Source organism: Blennius ocellaris (genome assembly GCF_963422515.1).
Source record: "Blennius ocellaris genome assembly, chromosome: 2".
NCBI lineage: Eukaryota > Metazoa > Chordata > Actinopteri > Blenniiformes > Blenniidae > Blennius > Blennius ocellaris.
This window is the reverse complement of record NC_137651.1, coordinates 4,987,242-4,995,709: the sequence shown is the minus strand read 5'-3', so window position 1 is coordinate 4,995,709 and position 8,468 is coordinate 4,987,242.

The window sequence follows — 8,468 nt, the reverse complement described above, 5'->3', positions numbered from 1 at the left end:
ATACTGAAATAGCCAATGCCTTGCTCAAGAAACTTCTGGCTTCCTAGCATGTCATGTGAAAACTGTAACTCTTGTACTGGAACAAAGCACCGGGGGATGGGACTGCCATGATGGCTCATCAACTGGTGATATTTCAGGTACAAATACCTGAAATATCAAGTAGAAGAACTCAGTACAACTGCTCAGCTGCTTCCCACCTCTGCAAATCATAGACTTCAGTTCGGGCTTACCCACACCTCAAAATAATTACATTTCATGTGGAGATGAGAGTGAACAGGTGGCCATTTTTCTCGGCTTTCTGCGTCTCAAAGATAAATGAGGGTTAACGTGTGGGGGAGGAATTCTGACTAGTTCATCGCACCACGTTTCGCTGAACATTTGCAGTAGCGATGTACCTGCACACTGCAGAGCTTTGCTCCGCTTTAGTTCATGATTTTTTGAATGCTTGCACCTTTTGAAAAGAGACCGGGGCTGAACAGAATTCTTGCTACACACACGGACTGAATATTACATGGCTTGGCGAAGGACAGAGTCCTTATAGTCCCTGCAGCTGCATGGGCTCTTTCCTGCAGCAGTTTAGCCGTTTGGTCCTCCTGAATATTCGAGCCGGATCAAATTTAAGGGGAAAAAAAAATTGACCAGAGGCATTTTCTGTACCAGCAGAGTCCTCAAGCCATGCTGCGCACAGATGTCCATACCCCATTCCTCAGACTACATTAGGTGTCACTGAATGTGGAATTGAGGGGTTACGCAAGTGTCTCCCCGAATTACTGCAGCCAAGTCACACCCCCTCACTGTGTCTACAGCTCGTTCAGCCTCTGGAGTTCAAACCTCTCATAATAAAGTGCACCCACTCCTTTCTCACTTCAATTTAATACCATGCCTAAACCAACAGACCCCTTATCAGCTTCTTCCTAATACTTTTTACACAAGTACTTAAAACAAAAACCAAACAACACCTGTAGTTAATGAGATACAAGTATCAGCTTTTATGCATGCAAGATTGATGTTTCTGAAAATAATTACTCAGTTCAGCAGAGTGTAATTGAAGCAATACATTGGATTTAGAGACAAAAATCAGCATCTGGGTTCAGTTGAGTTGGGGCATTTCTACAGTTAAAAGCCAATCATGGCATTCTTTTTGATTGGAGGAAGGTACAGTTTTGTGCTTACATCCATCTTCTCTGTCTACTTTCTACCTGAATGTCAATGTTCAAGGATATCAGGATGGTGAACAGGATAACATCATTCAACACTGTTTTCAAGGTTGTATATGATTCAGTGGGGAACAACAAGGTCTGGTCATACTTACTTACTCATTGCCAAGTTTTGTCAAGGATCGATGTGGGGAGACGCAAAAGGCCCGACACCACGGTTGAAGGTGAGAATAGAGGTTCTCTCTATTGAAGCACTGGAAAAAGGGGAGGTGGAGTCAAGACGTGGTCACTCGGATGAATGTCAGGGGTGGCGATGATCATGCTGGCAAGGGTCAAAAAATCTAAGATCCAAACTTGAGATGTCAAACATAAAAACCACAGAAACTGCTGGAAAGCAGGAACATGGAAGAACTGGCCACGGGCTCACACCTGAAGCCCAGTATATCCTGCAGTCACCCTGTGAAGACGATCACACACTCAGGCACAGGTGATGCACACGAGGGCAGACAGAAGCAATCAGACACGACGAGGGGAAGTCATGGAGCCTGAAACCAGGGTTAAGTGTTAGGAAGCATCAGCTCCCTATGTTGAACTTCTTGGAAAATAATGGAATAATTTGTTATGATTAGTTTAAGTTATATACCTATAAATTACCTATACAAAGGATATTTATTTTGTTTCTTGAAGATCCAGTTTTGTAGTGATGCCTGAAGGAGAGGTACTTCAATAAAGAGTGTTAAAACTTTCTTTCAAAATGTTTTACCTCCTCCACTCTGATCTGTGAGGCCAGTGAGAATCCGGAGGCGGAGCCAAGAGGCTCGAGGAAGGAACAGGAAGTGGGGAGATGAAGATGACTGGCGATGAAGGACATAAACACACACAAACCTGAGTACAAAGAAGGTTTTTTTTCCCCCACATCATTTAGTTTCCTTGGTATTGGAATGGAAAAAATACTTCCAATAAAAGTGGACTTTGACCTTGCAGCTCTCATCTGCCGGTGCGTTTTGTCTCCCTGAGCCTCTTCAGTGTTGCTTCACCCCTCATCTCACAACAAACACTAACGTTTCATCATGTGCAAAACACAATAAATCGAACATTCAGCCAAAAATGGCGACCTTGTGTGATGCAAAGCATGTGTAGTTTGAGTGTTGGGGAGACAATATATTTTCATCTCCCTGTGGGGGAGACACTCATCCTCTCACTTTGAAAATCCACTTAATATTTCAATCCTTTGACAGGAAACGCCAAATACCCACAAGGGGCATGATGTTTGGGAGCTGGGGGAAGGTTTGTGACGGTAATAAAAGCTTCCATTGAGCTCCATTTCAGGATGTATTGCAGCACTTTTTACACTTGCAAGTGGACGAAGTTGGAAACAACTTTTGTCTGGAGCCTCACTTTTCCCCATTTTTTATTTTTTTGTGAGGCCTACAAGTTTGTCTCATTGCCACATAAACCATAACAGTGGAAGTCATAGCAGCAGATGCAGTACCGACATCAAGGTACAGCTGTTGGAGGGACCAAAAGCAAAACTCTATTGAGCTATTTGGGCATATTGGGCTATTTCATTTCGGAGAGATTTTTTTTTTTCAGAGGGTGATTACTTTTTGCCCAGCTCTCTGTTCTTTTTTTTAATGCACTTGACATCTGATAGACATCAATATATCAATGCACTGCGGTCACAACTTGGACAGCTAATACTCTCTCTCTCCTTTGCTGAAAGGCTCAGATGACACAGCGTCCTATATTGCAGCCTAAATGGTGACATGGCGCACGCCGTTCCCTCACCAATAAAATAGATTAATTCGGAATGATTCTGCGCCACACTAACACTCACCTCGCGCTTTGTTTTTCCCTTCATTGTTCTCACAATTTATTTTTGATGAATAGTTCTTTACAGAAATTAGGTGCAATGTTGTTCCCATGAGTACAACAAATTGTATTTGTTGCCGTTGAACTTCCGTGCAGCACAGTTTGTAATGGCGGGCTTTGCCTGTTATTGTGTCCTTGAGGCTGTGACTTATACGTCGAAGACAAATTTCCCTGCAAAGACAATAAAGTTTTTTTTTTGTTTTTTTAAAATCTAATCTAATCTTCTCTCAGAATAGGCAGCTGGTGGCCGGTAAGTGTTCAGAAATATTTTAATCGCTATCAGTAGCCTGACACGATGACAGCACACTATTTATTTTACTATTGGACCAGCTATAAAACCAATCTTGCATAACTGATGTCTGAGAGCTGATAGCATTTTGACTTTCAACATTTGTCCTTCGCATTCCTTTAACTGCAACCTGCCCATTTCCCCGGCACGTCTGCACGAGTCGAACACCCCCGATATTACCCACTCTGCCTTTTAAAGAGGCTCCTTCCCTGCCGAGGATGGGGAATTGACACCCAGTTTGCTCTGATGATCCAAATTGTCCAGATACAATCATATTATCTCTATAGGACACAGAGGAATTATACATATACATGAAAATAATTAATTTGCCAGTCTTGCCAACATTCATTATCATTGTGATTTCCTCATTGTAAAACGACAAGTGAAGTGATGACTCCTGCTGAGGAATGCCTCCTGAATGCATAATATTTATAATCAGTGCGATCTAATTTATTTGGATGGTGTCGGTAAAACATCCCCTGGGCCAAATGAGATTTCACACACCTATATGGCTCATCTGTCTGCATCTATAAATCCCAAACCACGTGGCAGGCAAGACTTATAAAACTGGGTAATATCTGGTCCCGTATGTGTGTGTGTGTGTGTGTGTGTGTGTGTGTGTGTGTGTGTGTGTGTGTGTGTGTGTGTGTGTGTGTGTGTGTGTGTGTGTGTGTGTGTGTGTGTGTGTGTGTGTGTGTGTGAGAGAGAGAGAGACGAGACAAGATGAGAAAGTACAACAAGGTTACAGTATTAATGGCTCCATTTGCACCCACAGCCCGACCTTTTCACCCGGCTGAACTGATGTGAAAAGCCTCTGTTCTGTTCACAGATTGCATTCATGATGAGATTCACCGAATGATTTAATGCAATAAAACGGTGGAAAAGTGAAACGGTTCACAGTGTTACTTCTTTTAAATCCACACAGCATTAAAATGGGTTTGCATTTGGTTTACACTGAGTTAAATATGCATGTGATCAAGACTTTCTAACATTAATGAGAATCTTAATTTCCGAGATAGTCCAACAGGATGTACTCATTAAAATCTGCAGACACATGACTAATGATATTGCCATAGTATATGTCACGAGGATGAATGTCATCTTTTTTTTTTTACAGGCTCCATTTCTACACAAATAGACTTATTTTTAACTCGTAACCAAGAATTCAAAGCTCCTGAAATCCAGCTTTTTCCCTTTTAACTTGGATATGGATTTATTTGCATGTGTACTGATTATAAATGTTGTCAGTTTTGTGCTGACTGATGTGAAGTTTCCCTTTTGACATTTCTAAAAAAAACATACTGATCTAGTGGAAGGTTTTATGTATATTTGACATTCCCCTTCATATAATTCACCAGAGAACTGTCTTGTTCTCCAGTGTTTGTTACTATTGCATATAAGTTTTATGTTTCATATTTAAAATGGAGAGCAGTACTGTCAATGTATTGTTTTCCAATGTCATGACAACAAATACCTTCTGACACAAATCAAATAAATATTTACTTACTAAAAAGTCTACAATTTTCCAGCTTCCCAATTCCTCATAAAGGCTCTATTGAACATAAATTGAGGAGCCTTTTCACAAATGGAGCATTCGTGAATGCGTAAAGTGTTAAAATTCCAAGCTGAAAAATAAATGCATTTGAACATTAAAATAAAGTTTTCCTCTAAATAATCTGGAAGTTTTGGAGATTTTCCAGTGGCGGGTCACTCAACATGAAAGCAGTTTATGTGAAAGTTAACAAATATGAAATATGATATGATTTTTGATCATACAGGGATATTATAAGACTTAAGAGTCTTTTATACGTCTATTATATGCCTCAACTGTATTCAAGATATCCACTTATATAAACAGCAAAAACAAAAACAAAACAACAACACAGGACCAACTGTGCAGCAAATGTGTTGAAATCTATTTTAAAATCAGTCGCACCTCCTGAGATTCATGTCGTCTCCCTCTTGGTTTAAGCAGGCGATTTTGACCTTGGTTGTTTCTATTCTGGATTCTGCTGAGAAATTATTCTCACAAAAATTATGCTCTTCTAACTTTCAAAAGATTACATGTTATCCCCTGATCTGCCTCATGAAGAGAAGGTCTACTTTATTGATGAGAGAATCACAGGGTTTGGCTCGACTGCCCATGGATCAGTGGAAGTGTGTGGGTGGCTGCTGAGCTTCACAGCCATTTATCTAAAACAAGCGATGCATCGCATGTGCTAATGTTATTCTACATATCAAATGAAGCAAACGCATTAACACTTCACAGACTGAATTGTTCTACCTGTTGGATCTTCTGAGCCGATAAACAACGAGTGATTTGAAGGTTTTCCTGATATTTTGGTCATAATATCCAATAGGTCTTCTCCCCACATCCTTCTCCTCACACAGTTGTGGGTATATATGTGTGTCGCTGCATATGAAATAGCTGTTTTGGTCTAATTTGGTGAAGTCTTACAGTGATATAATTTTGTCTGTCTCTTTGTTGTGTTTATTGTATTTGATTGTTTGTATCACTCACTCTCTTTTGCTTCCCCTTGCTTCTGTTATAAAGTCATCCCACATTGAGATGTTTAATTCTTCTTCTCCACAACTCTCGCTCAGTCTCTTCTCCCGTCAACACCCCCACGAATGACACATGACAAATTTTATCCTTCATTGCTCCACTCAACAATGAAACAGAGTTTCCATCTTTGATAATAAATTGTTGTAAAAGGATTCAGAGTTTGCCTAAAAAAAAAAAAAAGAGGGAGAAAGAGACAGAAATAAACTTCCAAGGCTAACTAAAGTCATGATGTCAGCATGACAATGATGCAGCTTGATACTATAATGGCCATTATATTGTGCAGTACCCAGCTCACTGAGTTTGACTTAGTTCAACCTAATGAGATCATGTGTCTGTAGCTCAGATCTTGTAATTGTTTCACTGAAGCGATCTGTTGTTCCTCTGAGGGGATGGAAATGTGACTGGCAACAAGTGAGGGAAGTGAGTGATGATAAGAGCCTCGGATGGAGCGACAGTGACGGAGATTTGAGATGGCACCGACTGCGGCAGCTCCTCTCATCCGCTTCGCTTCGGAGGCCCTGCTGGTCGCAGCCAATCCTCGGAGGAAATGCACTCGTGCTCAAACAGCCCCGACAGAAGATTTAACACCCTCCAACAGCTCTTCATCGCTCCCCAAAGCCTTTAGTTGAATAAAGTTTCATGATTATTTCTGCTAACAATGACAAAACAAAAAAATAAAAAAGAAGCTGCATAATGTATTTTCTGATCTGTTTTGTGGCTCCTTGTTGGTCCGATTCTGGTTTAGCTGGTGCATCAATCGGGTCTTTACGGGCTTATGGTGCGCTCGCTATTTATGTCACCAACTGAAAGCAGCATGAAAACACATCATATATTGGTCTATGTTTGTCTAATGCTGGTCTATGTAAGGCTGACGCCAGTTTGATTCTGGGTCTGAAGCTCGTACATGTTAGTTTGATGGACCATACAGTGTTGTTTCGATGAAGGTCTGAAGCCGGTAAGCTGGTGTTTGTTGGTCTAATTGAGTTATAGAACTTAATAGATGGGTTAATGCAGAGGAGGAGTTCTCCCAAGCTTTTGTTCTTCTGTTTGCTGCTGGTCTCATCTGTTGGTTGTCAGATGTGTCTATGTTGGCCTGGTACTGATCTCTGTGGCTCTGATGCTCTGAGCTTTGGGGATTGACTCTATGTTGACTGCCTCCTTTCCTTCCACCACGAGCTGCTACGTGCCATTCTATGTTGCAGTGATCTGAGGTTGGTCAGTGAAGTGTGATGACACAGCTCCAGCTGGTACTCCTTCAGCATACACCAGAGTCAAACTTGCAGGATAATGTCAAAAAGTGTACTTAGGCATACATTTACACTTCCAACAGTGGAAAGCAGTGAAAAATGATATGTTAAACTTTCAGTGTGGTGAATTGCTTCAGGAGGACAAAATGTACGAGAAGACGAAGAGTGTCTACAACCTGTCACCGTGGTTTCTGCTACTCCCAATTTAACCCACAGCAATTTTCTTTCAGAGACGATGTTCGAGCAGGTTTAGACACATCTCTGCAGAGTGTGCTGCTTCTGCAACTAACCACACTCATGTCATGTCAATAAAAACTGGGATTTCTCTGCAGGGAGATTCAGCTTGTTTGATGTGATTCCATATTTTCTCTTAAACCAACAAAATATATAAATAAAGAGTCCTGTGTTTTTCCTCTTCGGAGTTTTTGCACTTGGCAGCGTGGACAGGCCCTGCAGCAGCATTTATGCCTTCACATAACATCGTCAGAAAATATTTCAAAAATTCCATCATGAAAAGTGAAATATATTAAATAACTTTTTTTTCCATCCTGCTCTGAGGATGTACAGTTCATATCCTCAATATTTGTGAAACTCGTTGCTGTAACTCAGACTCTTGGCTGAACTTGAAATGAAAGGATGTGCTTTAGAGGAATTATGGTGATACACTCATCCCTCTTCCGCTGTTTTGGACAAAGACCTAAGGAGGAAAATTCAAACAATGTTACTCACATGCTGTTTTGAATTATAGTGAGAATTCCCCTCAGTGCGAAACACTGTCTTACCACCACTCATCACTGTGTGGGCGAGTCCCACCAGGAATTTAATTTGTTTTCTGCAAATAGGTTACAATAGGTGTGTTAGGGGATGACTGCTTGAGTTATTGCACTGCCTCAAATGCCTGAAGCTATTAGACTTTTCATGAACTTGCACAAGCTCACTGTGCCATCAGAAGGGTACGAATTTAGCAGCACCAAGCTGACAAAATCCATAAGTGGAGGAGGCCGTTTCACTTTTATAGTTTGCATTACAATAATGAGTTTTCTTTTATTAATGGTTTCATTTTTTTTCATCAAATGAATGTAATTAATATCGTGCCATTCTTAATCCTCAGCTTCTCTAAATCTTGAGTGAGCATTGTCCAGCTACAGTCTCCAAACGTTTCTTTCAGAATGAACCATTCCAACTGCAAATTAATTTTTGAAGTTGGCAAACAGCCAGAGAATGAAAAGTTTAACTCTTCAACCGAAGCTGAAGGTCTTTGAAAGACCTTTCATGATGGTCAGCAAATTACAGTCTGCCAATTAATTATGAGACGGAGAGGGAAAAAAGAGAAAATG